This window comes from Mobula hypostoma, chromosome 9 (assembly GCF_963921235.1).
Source record: "Mobula hypostoma chromosome 9, sMobHyp1.1, whole genome shotgun sequence".
Taxonomy (NCBI): domain Eukaryota; kingdom Metazoa; phylum Chordata; class Chondrichthyes; order Myliobatiformes; family Myliobatidae; genus Mobula; species Mobula hypostoma.
Genome location: NC_086105.1, coordinates 139,273,799 through 139,291,195, shown reverse-complemented (window position 1 = coordinate 139,291,195; position 17,397 = coordinate 139,273,799). Strand labels below are relative to the sequence as shown.

At 43.2% G+C, this 17,397-nt stretch overlaps 1 protein-coding gene across 2 annotated transcripts in view; it reads right to left on the bottom strand.

Annotated features, from left to right (window-relative positions):
• The window catches only part of cacna1ha (calcium channel, voltage-dependent, T type, alpha 1H subunit a), a 647,795-nt gene that overhangs the window by 465,294 nt on the left and 165,104 nt on the right, over positions 1-17,397 (bottom strand). The gene's annotated exons all lie outside the window — the stretch shown is intronic.

Sequence of the window (17,397 nt, the reverse complement as noted above, 5' to 3'; positions counted from 1 at the left end):
AATAGTACAGCACAGGAAAAGGCCATCAGCACGCAGTCTTATGCTGAACCAGCTAAAAAGCAAATAAAAAACACCCAAACACTAATCTCTCTTTCCATCATCTTCAAATTCATGTGCCTATCTAAACGTCTCCTAAAAGCCTGTGATGTACTGGCATCTACCACCATACCAGGCAGCGCATTCCAGGCATCCACCACTCTCTGAGTAAAACACTTACCCCTCACATCCCCCTTGAACCCACCACCTCTCACCTTCAATGCCCTCTGGTACCACTGGAAACAGGTGCTCCCTGTCTAGTCTATCTATGTCGTCATAATCTTATAAACCTGTATCAGATCTCTCCCCCTTAGCCTCTGGCTCTCCAGAGAAATCAACCCAAGTTTTCCAGGCTCTCATAATAGCACATGCTGTCTAAACCAAGCAGCATCCTGGTAAACCTCTTCTGCACCCTCTCCAAAGCCTCAACGGCCTTCCTGTAGTGGGGAATCAGAATTGAGGTGAGAGAAGCTGACAGCACCGGTTTCAGGAGCCTGACGGTTACAAAGGCAATTCTGATATTGCTCTATATTTAAACTCTGGGAGCCACTTGATTGGAATCCAAACTGTTAATTGTCACAGGAACTCCTCACTCGCTGGATTAAACCAGACAAATTAAAGCGTCTGTAGAAATTAAGTGCCAAGAGAACTTCAGCAGGAAATTACCCATTCCAATTACATTGTTGCCTGGCCATCAAAATCAGGTTTAATCAGCAGGTCTCATTAACATTTTAGTCACTGACCTGGCCCGAAACCTCAGCCACACTTTCCCCCCTCCAGGCATGATTTCATTTGATTATTTTGTGTGGCAGAAAAGAAAAAATTCTCACTCAAACAGATCGTGGTGCATGTATAAAAAAAGGGTTTTTTTCCCGCTATGGGGATAGGGGAGAGGTTACATGATGCCTGAGCATCACAGTACGGTTTAAATTGAAACAACACACACAAAATGCTGTATAATCTCAGCAGATCAGGCAGCATCTATAGCGGGGAATAATCAATCAATATTTTGGGCCAGGGTCCTTCACCAGCACTAGAAAGGAAGGAGAAAGAAGCTAGATTAAGAAGGTAGGGAAGGGAAAAGGTAAAACCAGGTTAGGGGAAAGGCAGGGGAGGGATGAAATAAGATGCTGGGAGGAGATAGATGGAAAAGGTAAAGGGGTGAAGAAGGAGGAATCTGATAGGACAGGAGAGTGGACCATGGAAGAAAGGAAAGGAGGAAGGGCACCAGAGGGAGGTGATGGGCAGCTGAAGAGAAGGGGCGAGAGTGGAACCGGATTGGGAAACGGAAAAAGAAAGAAGGGGGAGGGGGAGGAGACTGTAAGTGGCAAACAATTCGGTTTCCCGGTTAATGCTAACTGCCTGCCTATCCTGTTTCCTTCAGTCATAACTCAAATCAACCCACAAGTATGCACACAAGGAATCCTAAGCTTTACGCTCGGCAGAATGCTTTCCAACCAAATCATCAACATAGTCCAACTACAGCATATTCAGTGAGGGAGCTTTCCTAGATCTATCATCAGAAACATGATTAATCACCTAATATAGACCAGATTCAAACTAAAGCTTCCTTCACAGAGACACCACTATCAGCCAAGGTAGCACAGTGGTTAGAACAATGCTATTGCAGCTCAGGGCAATGGTTTGGAGTTCAATTCCGTCAGTTTCTATGCTCTCCCAGTGAATGGGTTTCCTCCCACAGTCCAAAGACATACTGGTTGGCAGGTTAATTGGTCACTGTAAATTGTTCTGCGATTAGGTTAGGGTTAAACTCAGGGGTTGTCGGGGGTTGCTGGGTGACATGGCTCAAGGTTCTGGAAGGGCCTATTCTGGGATGTTGCGCTAAATAAATAAACAGACAAACAATATCAACAATTATATCCATTTGCTGGGGTTCCTCGTCTTCAGATCTCGTCCATTCCTACAACCATTAGGTTCTTGAACCGATCTACGCAATTCTAATCCTCTCTCACAAACAGTTCACTACAGATGATCTCTTGCACTACTATTGTAGGAGAATTGAGTTCAAGAGCCGTCAGGTAATGTTGTAGATGTATAAACCCCTGGTTAGACCACACTTGGAATATTATGCTCTGATCTTGTCACGTCATTGTGGAAAGGATGTAGAAGCTTTGAAGTGGATGCAGAGGAGACTTACCAAGATGTTGCCAGGATTAAACAGCAAACCTTATGATGATTGATTGAACGAGCTAGGTCTTTTCTCTTTGGAGCTAAGGATGATGATTGGTGGCTTGATAGAGATGTACAAGATGACAAGAGTCACAGATTGAGTGAATACTCACAGACTTTTACCCAGGGCAGAAATGGCTAAATCAAGGAAGTAGTAACAGACAGACATTCTGTAATGATCAATAAACCAATTGTTGGGAATCATGTGGCATTGCCTGGTGTCTCAGGGGTGAGTGTGCGTGCACCCGTACCACCACCACCCCATCCCCGCCCCTGACACTCCTTCTCTGCTTCCTGTCCCACACCCCTCCCCTGGCACTCCACACAAATGTCAACAGGGGTGGGGGGTAGAGCAGGTGCAGAAAGACCCAGCCCTGAGGCACCAGGCAAGGTCATCTTAAACCGATTGGAGGAAAGTTTAGGAGGGACGTCAGAGGTAAGTCTTTTACACAGAGAGTGATGGGTGCATGGAGCGCCCTGCCAGGGGTGGTGGTAGAGGCAGATACATTGACAGCATTTAAGAAACACTTAGATAGGCACCGGAGTGATGGAAAAGCTTGACGGTAGTGTGGGAGTTGGGGGTTAGATTAACCTTAGGGTAAGTTAAAAGGTCGGCACACCATCATGGGCCGAAAGGCCTGTACTAAGCTGAATATTCTATGTTCTGAGTGTTTTCTGCACCTAAGTGCCTGTGGTGTTGCTACAAGGACCTGTACCTCACTGTAGCTGTGCACATGACAATAAACTCGACTTAACTCGTACTTGAAGATCAGAGCTTCCCCCAAGGTTTGCTCAGTAGTTGAACAAGGCTGAGGCTGAATTTCCACAAAGAGTTCCCAACTCCGAAAGTTTCACATTCACACGAGCTTCACACAAGTGAACTTTTCTGCAATTAAACACCACAGGTAAACACGCAGTGTGTGAGAGTTTATCAACAGTGCACCATTTACCAACACAAACCATCATTGGTCAGTTTCTGGTTGCTAGTTTCTGGCCAGTTCATTGGCTATATTTAAGAGGGAGTTAGATATGGCCCTTGTGGCTACAGGGGTCAGCGGGTATGGAGGGAAGGCTGGTACAGGGTTCTGAGTTGGATGATCAGCCATGATCGTACTGAATGGCGGTGCAGGCTCGAAGGGCCGAATGGCCTACTCCTGCACCTATTTTCTATGTTTCTAAGGAATGGACTATATCAGTCCCATTGGACTCACACATTAGAATGACAGCAGATAATGTAAATGTGATGATGCTCCATTGAATATCATTTCCTTACTACAAATGATGTTACAAACGAGCTGACTCTGAAAGCTCATCCTGACTGTAAATTATTTTCAAGGATATAGTTTTCAGGTCTGTGTCTTTGGATCTAATGAGGGAGCAGGAGGTAAATATAGAAAAACAAAGTGGCATTTCACCTGTTTCCAAAATCAGTTTTTTATCTGTGAAAACAAATTTGAAAAGGGCACTTTTTTTAATGCAGGAAATGAGTCAGACAAGCAACAGGAATTTTAAACAGAAGGAATTCTATTGTTAGAGTCAGTGGAGAAAGACAGCACAGAAACAGGCCCTTCGGCCCACTGATTCCATGGCAACCATTAATACCATACGACCGTCAGACATGGAGGCAGCATTAGGCCTCTCGGTCCATCTAGTCAGCTCCACCTTTCCATCATGGCTGATTTATTATCCTCTCATCGCCATTTCCTGCCTTCTGCTTGTAACCTTTGACGTCACTACTAATTAAGAAACTATCAACCCCTGCATTAAATACATCCAATAACGTGGCCTTCACAGCTGTCCATGATAATGAATTCCATAGATTCACCACCCTCTGGCTAACAAAATTCCTCCTCATCGACCACCCATTACGCTATTCTTACATTAATGCAAAATTTTAGTCTTCCCACTTTCTACTATTGGCACCACGTTGGCCAATTTATTTTCCTATTGATATATGACACGGAGTAGGCCCTTCTGGCCCTTACAGCCACGCTGTCCAGCAATCCCCTGATTTAATCCTAGCCTAATCTTGGGACAACTTACACCAACCAGTATGTCTTTGAACTGTGGGAGGAAACCGGAGCACCCAGAGGAAACCCATGCGGTCACGGGGAGAACGTACAAACTCCTTACAGACAGGGGCAGGAATTGAACCCGGGTCGCTGGTACTGTAAAGTGTTCTGCTAACCACTACACTACCGTGACCCCCATATTACTGTGCCTTACAATTCAGGCTGCTTTAGGAGAGCTGCCAATGTAATCAACAAGCCCTCCCACAGAGACGTTTGTTCTACTCAACAGGCAGGGATATAAAAGCTTAAAAAAACATGTACCACTGGACTCAAGGACAGGTTCAATTTGCTGTTGGCAGAGTATTGAAGAGACCGCTCAAACACTAAAAGGTGAGCACTTGATCACCCCAATCTAACTTGTCATGGCCTTGCCAAATTATTTGTTTACCTGAATTTGTAACTGCAACACTACACTCAGTGTCCACTTTACTAGTTACACCTGTGCACCTGCTCGTTAATGCAAATATCTAATCAGCCAATCATGTGACAGCAACTCATGCATAAAAGCATGCAGACATGGTCAAGAGGTTCGTTCGGCTGTTGTTCAAACCAAACATCAGATTGGAGATGAAACGTGATCTGTGTAATTTTGATGGTGGAATGACTATTGGTGCCAGATGGGGTGGCTTGAGTATTTCAGATGTTCTGATGGAAGGGACACATCCCTCAGACCCTCCATCAGCATCCCATAGCACTGCTGATGGAGGGTCTGGGATTTTCACACAAAACAGTCTTTAGAGTTTACAGAGAATAGTGTGAAAAATAAAAAATCATTCAGTGTGTGGCAGTTCTGAGGATGTAAACAACTTGTTAATGACAGAGAGCAGAGGAGAATGGCCAGACTGGTTCAAGCCGACAGGAAGGCAACAGTATCTCAAATAATCATACATTACAACCATGGTGTGCAGAAGAGCATCTCTGAATGCACAGCATATCGAACTTTTAAGTGGATGGGCAACAGCAGCAGAAGGCCACGAAAATACGCTGAGTGGCCACTTCATTAGATACAGGATGTACCTAAATAAAGTGGTCACTGAGTGTATACTCTGCATTGTTTTTCTTTTTACCACCTCGTTGTATTTAAATACAGTATGACGTGTCTGGATGGTATGCAAACAAAATCTCTTCACTGTACATGTGACAAGAATAAACCAATACCAATATTAAAAGAATTAGCGGTAGGCTGCCTGTCTCCTCAAACCCATTCTGAAATTAAATTAACTTATGACTGGACCATACCTCAGATCAGTTTGTTGCATATCCCTTTTTCTTTACTAAACAAAGAAATAAATTCAGGGTTTGTAATCTAAAAGATGGAATTGACCTGATTTAGGAAACAGGCTGAGTGACAGGATACAGACAGCGGGGATAATAAGCATGATTAGTGGTGTCTGCAAGCATCCGTGTTGAAGCTGCAATTATTCACCACGATTATAAGTGACTTAAAAAATAGAATAGATTGCTTCATTTCCAAGTTTAGCAATCTCACAAAAGTAGGCAGCACTCTCAATGGACTGAGTGACAGCATTAACGTACAAAAGGGATATGAAAGAAAGAGAAACGAGGCAATAACATAACAAATGCAACATAAAGAAAAATCAAAATTCTAAGAGCCCCCTGTTGTCTGACATTTTAATCAGGGCTCCACTCCTACTCTGACTTGTTTGCCTGTGGACTCTTGCAGTGTTACGAGGCACAGGGCAGAGTTGTGGAAAAAAAAACACATCTTCTGTCTGAGAATGCTGTAGTCTTCCATGTCTATATTAAACCCTCCAACTTTTAGTCCCTCACTCTTTCCTTCTCCCTATATCAGAACTGGGCTTTGCACTGTGAGTGTGGCTCTGTTAATATGGGCACATCCCTCAGACCTTCCATCAGCATCCCATAGCACAGATAAAAGAAACATAAAGCACTTACAGTGGACAGAGTTATAGAACACTACAGCACAAAAGCATGCTCTTTGGCCCAACTTGTCCATACCAAACTGTTATTCTGTCGAATCTCATCGACCTGCACATGGACTCTTGTCCTCCATACCCCTCTCATGCTTCTAACTGCTATATTGACCCATTTTGAACTCGTCTACCAGAGATATCCACATTGTTCTACACATCTATTCCCAACCTCTGCTACAACTGAAAACTAACCTGTTTAATACCTTTCCAGTTCTAGTGAAGATTCATGGACCTGAAACCTTAAATCTGCTTCTCTCTCTACAGATGCCGCTCGGCTTGCTGAGAGCTTCCAAATTTTTTTTGCCTTTATTTGAGAATTGCAAGTTGTCAATTTTGAAAATAAAATGCTATAAACACCAGGCCATTTTCTAAGTGGGGTCGAAGTACAATCAATATAGACTTAGCATTCCCTGCAGGTAGCAAGCCTCCATTGATCAGGGTCGATCATAGATGTTGCATCTTGGCTGCCTACGCAAGTCAGGACATAGATAAGCAGAAAGGTCATTAAAATTTATAGTGATGATTACACAAGAGATTACACAAACCAGGATAATGTAGCTTCTAACTTAGAAGAGTATTCTGCAAAGATATGTAAAGCAGAATTCTGACTAAGGTTTATCCACACATTAGTGAAAATGTATTTGTTTTTATGCTCAGTCTATATACTTTCAAAGCCAAGTATCCCATGCATTAAACACCTTATTAACTTGCCCTGCTGCTCAGGATTTCTGAAAATGAAAGCCCCCATCCTACACCCACCCTCAGGTTCAACTGTTCTTTACATAATACCATCTTTCAATAAGGCAAAAGAAGGCACGAGAGCTCCCCTACTTTCTGAGATGTTTGTGCAGATTTGGCAAGTCATCAAAACTTTTGACAAGCTTCTATAGATGTGCAGTGGAGCATGTCCTAACTGGTTGCATCATGGCCTGATATGGAAACACGAATGCCCAGGAGTGGAAAAGTGTATAGAAAGGGATGGACACAGCTCAGATCATCACAGTCAAAGCCCTTCTCAAGGTCGTATATATTGACATACAGTGCCTATAAAAAGTATTCACCCCCACCATCTTGGAAGATTTCATGTTTTATTGTTTTACAACATTGAATCATAGTGGATTTAATTTGGCTTTTTTTGAAAACAGATCAACAGAAAAAGACTCTTGTCAAAGTGAAAACAGACCTCTACAATGTGATCTAAATTAGTTACAAATATAAAACACAAAATAATTGATTGCATGAGTATTCACTCCCTTCAAGTCAGTATTTAGTAGATGCATTTTGTTAACAATTCTACCCTTGAGTCTGTGTGGATAGGTCTCTAGCAGCTTTGCACATCTGGATACTGCAATTTTCCCCCATTCTTCTTTACAAAACTGCTCGGGTTCTGTCAGAGTGCATGGGGATTGTGAGTGAACAGCCTTTTTCCAAGTCCAACTGCAAATTCTCAATGGGATTGAGGTCTGGGCTCTGACTTAGCCACTCCAGGACATTAAATTTGATGTTTTTAAATCTATTCCTGTCTAGCTTTGGCTTTACGCTTGGGGGTCATTGTCTTGCTGGAAAACAAATCTCCCAAGTAGCAGTTCTCCTGTAGACAGCATCAGATTTTCCTCCAGGATTTCCCTGTATTTTGTTGCATTCATTTTAACCTCTACCTTCACAAGCCTTCCAAGATCTGCAGCAGTGAAGCGTTCCCACAGCATGATGCAGCCACCACCATGCTTAACGGTAGGGAGGATGTGTTTTTGATGATGTGAGGTGCTTGGCTTATGCCAAACATAGCATTTAGTCTGATAGCCAAAAGGCTCAATTTTGGTTTAATCAGACCATAGAACCTTCTTCCAGCTGACTTCAGAATCTCTCACGTCTTCAGGCAAACTCTAGCCAAGATTTCCTGTAAGCTTTTTTTAACAGTGGCTTTCTCTTTGCCACTCTCCCATAAAGCTGTGACTGGTGAAGCACCCGGGCAACAGTTGTTGTATGCACAGCCTCTCACATCTCAGCCACTGAAGCTTGTAACTCTTCCAAAGTTGTCATAGCGGTGGCCTCCCTCACTAGTCCCTCTCTTGCATGGTCATTCAATTTTTGAGGACTGCCTGTTCTAGACAGATTTACAGCTGTGCCATACTCTTTACATTTCTTGATGATTGACTTAACGGTACTCCAAGGGATATTCGGTGACTTGGAAATTCTCTTGTATCCATCTCCTGACTTGTGCTTTTCAATAACCTTTTCACAGAGTTGCTTGGAGCATTCTTTTATCTTCATGCTGTAGTTGCCTTCATTGCCTCAAGTTGTCAAATTTTCTTTTATTTTCATTTATTTATTTGTTTGTTAATCTATATATTTAGAGAAACAGCACGGATCAGACCTTTCTAGCCCACTGAGCTTCATTGCCCAGCAACCCACTGATTTAACCCTAGCCTAATGACAGGTCCATTCAAAATGACCAATTATTCTACTCACTGGCACGTTTTTGGACTGAGACCCAGGGATCAAACAAAAGAAAATCTGCAGATGCTGGGAATCCAAGCAACATAAACAAAACGCTGGAGAAACTCAGCAGGGCAGGCAGCATCTAAGGAAAAGAGTACAGTCAATGTTTTGGGCCAAGACCCTTCATCAGGACTGTATGTGTTCACCAAGGTTAGTGTAAATTAGTGTCACAGAGTCAGACAGCATGGAAACTGGCCCTTTGGCCCAACTCATCCAAGACAACCAGGACGTCCAGCTAAGCTAATTATGAGGTAAAAAGCTCGTATATTTGCCTACATTTGACCCCTATCCTTTGAAATCTTTCCTATCCATGTACCTGCCAAAATACTTTTTAGATATTGTTATTGTATTGTTATTGGGGGGCGGGTGAGGTCTGGGCCTGATGTCCCATTCACCCAGGGAAAGTGAACACGCAATACATCGCCTCTCCTTTCCCGGTGTAGAGATCGCCACGTGGTCACTGTCTGGCCTGCTAGGCAGGAGGCAACTGCAGATGGCCTCTCGTCCATTATTGCGTCCATAGCAAAACCTTCTCGTCGGTGCCCCCCCCTTCCCCCCCGCCATTTCCACCAAGCTTGCTACATCATGGCGTGACCAAGTGCCCAGCGGTATAACTGGATGGGTAGGCTGGGCCTGTTAGCCTTGGTTGGCAGCCAGCCTAAGAGAAGGACAACTCTGAATCCAAACCTGGGCAGGTGGTGCTCGTTAGCCTTGTCAGGCCATCCACCTCGGAGAAGGACACTCCGACGTAACTCTTACGACCCGAGGACCTCGCAGTCACCGTCCCAGCTTGCTAGGCTATGGCCGGGTGTAAAGGGTGGGTCCAGTACCGCGCACACTGCACTCCACCTAAAATACCATTGCGCAGGCCGAAGGACACGTCCACATCTACGACCATCCTTGACGTGGGCATCCCCCTTTATAAATCTTCGTTCGCAAAGCCAAGCCATGAATTGTACCTGCATCAGCCTCTTCCTCTGGCAGCTCGTTCCACATCCATGCCACCTGCTTCGTGAAAAAAAATTCCTCTCAACTTAATCCTATGCTCAATGTTCTCTTTTGATTCCTCAACCCTGGGAAAAAGATTGTGTTTACACCCTATCGATGCCCCTCGTGATTTTATATACTTCTATAAGATCACCCTTCAGTCCCTTGGGGTCCAGGGAATAAAGTCCTAGCTTCTCCAGCTTCTTCCTCTAACCCCATTCCTCAAGTCCTGGCAATGTCCTGGTAAATCTTTTCTGCATTCATTCTCTCCACCTTAATGACATCTTCTCTAATAGCAGGATAACCAGAACTAAACACAATCCTCCAAGTGCCCCTCACCAACATTTTTACATGTACAACTATTTGGAGTATTGTGTTCAGTTCTGGTCACCTCATTATAGGAAGGATGTGAAAACTTTAGAGAGAGTGCAGAGGAGATTTACCAGGATGCTGCCTGGATTAAAGGCTATGTTGTATGAGAATAGGTTGAACAAGCCAGGGCTTTTCTCTTTGGAGTGAAGGATGTTGAGAGGTGGCTTGATAGATGTGTATGATAAAAGACATAGGTGGATTAGACAACCAACTTTTTCCCAGAGCAAAAACTGCTAATATGAGGGCAACATAATTTTAGGGTGATTGATGTAAAGTACAGGGGCAATGTCAGAATTAATTTTTATTTTTACACAGAGAGTGGTGAGTGCATGGAATGACTTGTCAGGGGTGTTGGTAGAGGCAGATACACTGGAGGCATTTATGAAAATTTTAGATTAGCACATAGATGATAGAAAAGTGGAGGTATTAGTCATAGTCATACTTTATTGATCTCGGTGGAAATTGGTTTTCGTTACAGTTGCACCTTAAATAATTAAATAGTAATAAAACCATAAATAGTTAAATAGTAATATGTAAATTATGCCAGGAAATAAGTCCAGGACCAGCCTATTGGCTCAGAGTGTCTGACCCTCCAAGGGAGGAGTTGTAAAGTTTGATGGCCACAGGCAGGAATGACTTCCTATGACGCTCTGTGTTGCATCTCGGTGGAATGAGTCTCTGGCTGAATGTACTCCTGTGCCCACCCAGTACATTATGTAGTGGATGGGAGACATTGACCAAGATGGCATGCAACTTGGACAGCATCCTCTTTTCAGACACCACCGTGAGAGAGTCCAGTTCCATCCCCACAACATCACTGGCCTTACGAATGAGTTTGTTGATTCTGTTGGTGTCTGCTACCCTCAGCCTGCTGCCCCAGCACACAACAGCAAACACGATAGCACTGGCCACCACAGACTCGTAGAACATCCTCAGCATCGTCCGGCAGATGTTAAAGGACCTCAGTCTCCTCAGGAAATAGAGGAGGGAAGGTTTAGATTGACCTTAGATTAGGTTAAAAGGTCAGCACAACATTGTGGGCTGAAGGGCCTGTTCTGTGCTGTAATGTTCTATGTTTAGCGTTGGGTCAAAAAGCATAATTATGGATGAAACTTTGATATTTTCAGCCATCTGCTGACCAGGCTCCACCTTCAAGGGAAACCTTGCTATCTTTAAACTTCTAAAGCATTTTTTCACACAGGACTATGTGGAAGATTTTCATTGTCATCCATTTAATCTGGTAGACCATATGATCATAAGAACTATGCCACTCGGCCCATCTGGTCTGCTCTGCTATTCCATCATGGCTGATTTATTATCCCTCTCAACCCCATTTTCCTGCTCTTACCCCGTACACTTTGACACTCTTACTAATCAAGAACCTATCAACCTCCGCTTTGAATATACCCACTGACTTGGCCTTCACAGCCGTCTGTGGCAATGAATTCCACAGATTCACCACCCTCTGGCTAAAGAAATTCCTCCTCATCTCTGTTCTAAAGGGATGTTCCTCTACTCTGAGGCTGTGCCCCCTGGCCCTAGACTCCCCCACCATAGGAAACATCCTCTCTGCATCCACTCAATCTAGGCCTTTCAATATTTGATTTGTTTCAGTGAGATCACCCCCCCCCCCATTCTCCTAAACTTCAAGTACATAAGCATCTTATGTGTTGAAAATTACTTTAAAAATCAATGATGCTTCAAAGCAGGTCTATTATTATGACACACTCCACCATAACATTCAGCAAAAAAATAATGGTGTTCTTATCCATTCCTTATCCTCTCACTGTGGATAAATTTCTTAAAAACATAGTTTTGAACTTCAAGAAAACAGGATAACGAAGAGCAAAAAAACAAGCACAAATTAAATTCATACATGTAAAATGTTACTAATGCTCTGCTCAATCTTCTGTAGTTCAATTTGCTAACGTAATTAAACCCATGCGGATATTTTCCCAGATGGCCACTGCCAACCTTGAAGTGGTTTAACAGCTTCGGAGAAATATAAAATGCAATTTGTCCATTTTTGATTCACATCACATCACAACAATCTTGTGACACAAGGCATCCACTGCCCAATGCTTTAATATCACTATCAAAATCCCCCAAAGGGGCTTGTTAATAAAACATTTTAAAGCTGTTTGAAATTAAATTCTGAAGTTAATAACTTTTAGAGATTAAAAAAAATAATCTTCTGACTTTTTGACCCAAAGGAAGAAAACTTCCATTGGGAGAGGAGGAAGCTGTTCCATCCTAAAGGACAACTTATTTACGATGTCTTTCTATTCATTCAAGGAATATGGGGTTTGCAGGCTGAGGAGGCATGGTGGTGACAGTGATCTGGCTTCAGTTCCCGCCACACACACAAAATGCTGGAGGAACTCAGCAGGTCAGGCAGCATCTATTGAAACGATTCATTCCTTTGTTTCAATCCCTGCCGCTGTCCACAACAAGATTAACTGTTCTCCCCGTGACCTTGTGGGTTTCCCCTCTGGGTGCTGCAGGCTCCTCCCACATTGCAAAGTCGTACGGATTAGGGTTAGCGTTAGTAGGTTGTGGAAACACTATGTTATCGCTGGAAGCATGGCGATACTTGCCGGCTGCCCCCAGCTCATCCTCAGACAATGTTGGTCATTGATGCAACCAATGCATTTCACTGTATGTTTTGATATCTTCGATGTACTTGTGACAAATAAAACTAATCTTTACCTTCTTTCCCTTTAATGGTTCGTCTCAAATTGCCTTCCAGAAGATGGTGGTGAGCTGTCTTCTAGAACTGCCTTCTTATACCCACAATGATATTAGGGAGAGAATTCCAGAACTTTGACCCAGCGATGTTGAAGGAACTCATCTTCTTTTCACACCTTCCCTTGCACTCTTTTTGCTATTCAGTAACCCTTACCATCCTCATTTAGCCACTTCTGCTGTGCATTAAATCACAGCACTGGTAAAATTCAGTCCCCATCAAAGACTTTCCCTTTTGTTCTTATCTCTTCATTTCCTCTTTCTTCCCTCCACACCCGTGATCATACACACGCACCCGCTCTGCAAGTCAAAACTTGCTTCATTTTGATTTTTTTTCCCAATTCTGGTGGAAGCACCAATGCCCTGGAATGAAAACTTCTACAAAGAGTTGTGGATACGGACCAGTCCATCACGGGTGAAGCCCTCCCCTCCATTGAGCACATCCGCATGGAGCGCTGCGGCAGGAAAGCAGCATCCACCACCCAGGACGTGCTCTCTTCACATTGCTGCCATCAGGAAGAAGTTACAGGAGCCTCAGAACAGTTTTTACCACTCACCCATCAGGCTCTTGAACCACTTCTGAAACCAAAAGTTCAACCAATTTCACTCACCCCATCACTGAACTGTTCCCACAGCCTATGGACTCTTTGTCTCATGTTCTCTACATTTATTATTATTATTATTTATTACTTTTCTTGTTTTGTATTTACACAGTTTATTATCTTTTGCACATTGGTCATTAGTCTGTCAGTTAGGTGTGGTCTTTCATTGATTCCATTATGGTTCTTGGATTTACGGAGTATGCCTGCAAAAAAAACAAATCTCAGGGTTGTATATGGTGATCTATATGTGTGTGGATAATAAATTTACTTTGAACTTTGAGCTGCCCTAACCACTGCATTTATCTGCATTCCCTGTTACATCTGTTCTTCAGATATCTCTAACAGTACTTACCATTAAAATTGAAGATTCTTGCAAATAATCAGATGCTTAACTTTCTTTGACTCTCTTATGCCATTAATATAGTAATCAACTCAAGGAGCAATTGCGATGTCTTTTGCCTTGTACATTATTCAGTTTGTGACCAGAGATTGACACTAAGTGGTCAGAATATATGATATCACTATTCTCTCCAGATCTCAATACAAAACACCACACAGAGAAACCATCCCATTCAATCTTCGTCTCTTGCGACGTAGTTGTATTCCAGAGACCAGCCTGTGGCGTGCAGCTCCATTTTGCTAGCCATGTAGTACAGTACTTGGCTGCTCAATGCTTTGTGCTCAAACCACCTTGGCAGGCGAGAGGTCTGCACGGTCTGAGGCAGTTCAAGAACGGGTAAATACCTTTTTTTTTTCTCTAAACATCTGAATTCAAAAGATGAGATTACAAATTCATGAGTTTATGAGGCTGCATGGTACCTTGGCAATTAGTGCAACGGTTTACAGCGCCAGCTGTAAAATCGGGCTCAATTCTGTCTGTAAGGGTTTGTAGTTCTCCCTGTGACGACGTGGGTTTCCTCCAGGTTCTCTGGTTTCCTCAGACCTTCCAAAGGCTTATGGTTAGGGTCAGCTAGCTGTGGGCATGCTATGTTGGTGTAGCAGCATGGTGACACTTGCAGTCACCCCAGTACAATCCTTGCAGATTTGATTTGAGGCAATTGATGCATTTCACTGTGTGATTCGATATATATGTGAAAAATAAAGCTAACCTTCAGGTACTTGTGCATATGACAATGTTGCATACTGTGGTGGCTCCTAGTCAGCACATTAGATTATAAGACCATCAGACATAGGAATCAACTCTGCTCTGCTATTCCATCATGGCTGATTTATTACCCCTCTCAAAAAAACCCTTCCTTCCTGCTTTCTCCCTGTAACCTTTGATGACCTGATGAATCAAGAACCAACCATCCTCTGCTGTAAATATACCCATTGACCTGGACTTCACAGCCGTCTGTGGCACACTGTGACTGAAGAGAACACTTTTCAAGAGAAAGTTTAGCAAGAGCAAAGATCTAAACACCAAACTAATAGAATTTCAGACTCCCTTCTGTTCTCTGCCCTCTAATTAAATTATGTATCATTTAGATTCATTCAGGCAGATAGATCAAAAGCAAATGAGTGAGCATTTAAAATAAATTCATTAAGGCATCTCAGGGATACGTGTGTGTGTGTGTGTGTGTGTGTGTGCGCGCTGTGTGCTGCCAGATCTAGATGACAAAGCATCTTGCAAATTAATTTTAAATTTACCTTCATTCAATACAGATCAAATTAGACAGATTAAGAATGTATGCATCCAATGTTTTTTAACTCATGAAGGACCATGTATTTAAATGTTAGCATTCTTACTCTCCCAATGTCACTGACAGGCCAAAAAATGGAGACAGGGGAGACTACAGACATTGCATTGTGCTGGGAGGAGGCCAGTGGGTCAGGCAGCATCTATGGAGGAAAAGGGTTGATGACAGCGTCATTATAATTGGCCGGCATAAATTCAAGCACTGAGTACTGGAGTTTGGATGTTATGTTGAAGTTGTGTAAGACATTGGTGAGGCCCAATTTCAAAGGATTCAAGGTACATTTATTATCAAAGAATGCATGCAGTATACAACCCTGAGATACATCTTCTCTACTGACAGCCATGAAACTAAGGAAACTATGGAACCTATTCAAAGAAAAACTTCAAAACCACCTCCCATGCAAAAAAAAATCGCGCAAACAACGACAAGAACATCAGATCACACCCCCACGTACAAAAAAAAATAGAAATCGTGAACAAGCAATCATGAAAGAAACAAATTTGAATTAATGTTACGAGGGGTGATCGATAAGTTTGTGGCCTGAGGTAGGAGGAATCAATTTTAGAAAACCTAGCACATTTGTTTTTCAACATAGTCCCCTCCTACAGGTACACACTTAGTCCAGTGGTCATGGAGTACACGAATCTTGGACCTCCAGGAAGTGTCCACAGCAGGGGTGATTGATAAGTTTGTGGCCTAAGGTAGAAGGAGATGAGTTACACACATAAAAGTTGCTGGTGAACGCAGCAGGCCAGGCAGCATCTCTAGGAAGAGGTGCAGTCAACGTGTCAGGGTCTCGGCCTGAAACGTCGACTGCTCCTCTTCCTAGAGATGCTGCCTGGCCTGCTGCGTTCACCAGCAACTTTTATGTGTGTTGCTCGAATTTCCAGCATCTGCAGAATTCCTGTTGTTTGAGGAGATGAGTTAGACAGCTCTCGTTACATGCACGTGCAGTTCAACTCTTTCAGTGATTATGCAGAAAGTTTGAAGTTAATAACTCATCTCCTTCTACCTTAGGCCACAAACTTATCAAATCACCCCTCATATGTTGAAAACGTATACAAGACATTGCTGAGGCCTAATCTGGAGTATTGTGTGCAGTTCTGGCCACCTACCTCCGGGCAAGATGTAAATAAGATTGAAAATTTGCAGGGATGTTGCCAGGACTGGAGGACCAGAGTTATAGGGAAAGGTTGAATAGTTTAGCACTTTATTCCTTAGAGAATAGGAGAATGAGGGGAGATATGAAGGGTATAGATAAGGTAAATGCAAGCAGGTTTTTTCACCTGAGGCTGGGTGAGTCTAGAAGTAGACAGTAAATGGTGAAGAGTTTAAGAGGAAGATGAGGGAGAACTTCTTCACTCAGAGGGTGATGAGAATGTGGAATGAGCTATGGTCCAGGGGCAAGTCAATGAGACAAGGCAGATTAATAGTTCATTACGAACTGGATAGGCTGAAGGACCTGTTTCTCTGCTGTAACCTTCTTCGACTCATGTTTCAGGGCTGTGACCCTACATCAAGACAGACAGTGTTACAGGGGAGATAACCAATAAAAAGAGGCCTACACCCTAGGGCTTCTGAATCTACTCCGTCTCCTCACCCCCCTCCCCACCTAACTCCATCTGTCCATCGCGCCCCCCCACCTGGTTCCACCTGTCATGTACATTTGGCACCAGCGAGGGGCGCCGGGTAGCAGCAGGTCTCGACGCACCTGTACATCATTGATTTGACTTTATTAGAGTTGCTTAATGACCACTTTTATCACAAAGCTGTCACTATGTATTTTGTGATGCTCATTATGTAAATACGGTTTCTTTATGCTGCTCTTTCTCAAGTCTTTTTTGATTTTGACCCACACAGGTTTCCTGTGTTTAATGATCTATTGAAGGTTATTCTGGACCAGCACTCAACGCTAAGTCCTGGATTCGAGTTCTGTGTGAACTACCATCCTGTGTGCTCAAGTCATGAGTAAGTAGCTCTTAGTTTGATTATTCTTTGTATTATTCTTGGAATAAATCTTCATCGTTAAATTTCTACTATTGAGTCCTGAGTTTACTCCGTACCTGGGTCTGCTTGTCTGAAGATCCTTACACCACCAATCACTTGCCAACTCCTTCCACACCCTCTACCATCTACCTCTTTACATTCTCAGTCCTCGATATGTAAAGTAAACCATCTCCCTGTCTCCATCCATGCTGCTGTATCTTGAAAAATGCTCACTCCTGCATAAATGTTGTAA